Genomic DNA, 907 nt, shown 5'->3' with positions numbered 1-907 from the left:
GTAAATAGGCACTGGTGCAGTTGAACCGTGGTAAAACTCGTCTCCGTAGTTGAGCGGGAGCGGCCAAAGGAATGTGCAATCGTGTGTGTAGTGGAGCTGGGAGGGGCAAGCATAAGGGACGAAGACGGGGGTAACATGTCGGATGCGATCATACCAGCACTAAAGCACCGGATCCCATCAGAACTCCGAAGTTAAGCGTGCTTGGGCGAGAGTAGTACTGGGATGGGTGACCTCCTGGGAAGTCCTCGTGTTGCATTCCCTTTTTAATTTTTTTGCACCGCGTGCAAAACAAAACGCACGAGCGCGACGTATGTTTAGCACGTTTTATTATTTTGCACGTTTACGGTAAGTTTTAGCTCGCTGCTCATTATTCATGCGTCTAGCGGCGGCAATCGTGTTCTGAAAGGGGTCGAAACCATGGTAAATAGGCACTGGTGCAGTTGAACCGTGGTAAAACTCGTCTCCGTAGTTGAGCGGGAGCGGCCAAAGGAATGTGCAATCGTGTGTGTAGTGGAGCTGGGAGGGGCAAGCATAAGGTACGAAGACGGGGGTAACATGTCGGATGCGATCATACCAGCACTAAAGCACCGGATCCCATCAGAACTCCGAAGTTAAGCGTGCTTGGGCGAGAGTAGTACTGGGATGGGTGACCTCCTGGGAAGTCCTCGTGTTGCATTCCCTTTTTAATTTTTTTGCACCGCGTGCAAAACAAAACGCACGAGCGCGACGTATGTTTAGCACGTTTTATTATTTTGCACGTGTACGGTAAGTTTTAGCTCGCTGCTCATTATTCACGCGTCTAGCGGCGGCAAGCGTGTTCTGAAAGGGGTCGAAACCATGGTAAATAGGCACTGGTGCAGTTGAACCGTGGTAAAACTCGTCTCCGTAGTTGAGCGGGAGCGGCCAA

The 907-nt window shown here is 50.9% G+C and overlaps 2 non-coding genes across 2 annotated transcripts; both read left to right on the top strand.

The window, feature by feature from the left end:
• Positions 1-140: 140 nt before the first annotated feature.
• Positions 141-259, top strand: LOC123179283 (5S ribosomal RNA). Its single transcript, XR_006490249.1, has one exon. It is a non-coding gene; the product is annotated as a 5S ribosomal RNA (ribosomal RNA).
• A 301-nt stretch (positions 260-560) lies between these two features.
• LOC123179282 (5S ribosomal RNA) lies at positions 561-679 on the top strand. The gene has a single exon (XR_006490248.1). It is a non-coding gene; the product is annotated as a 5S ribosomal RNA (ribosomal RNA).
• Positions 680-907: the final 228 nt, after the last annotated feature.

The sequence above is a fragment of the Triticum aestivum genome, unplaced genomic scaffold (assembly GCF_018294505.1).
Source record: "Triticum aestivum cultivar Chinese Spring unplaced genomic scaffold, IWGSC CS RefSeq v2.1 scaffold81494, whole genome shotgun sequence".
In the NCBI taxonomy this organism is placed as follows: Eukaryota; Viridiplantae; Streptophyta; class Magnoliopsida; order Poales; family Poaceae; genus Triticum; species Triticum aestivum.
This window is presented reverse-complemented; position numbering and strand designations above follow the sequence as displayed.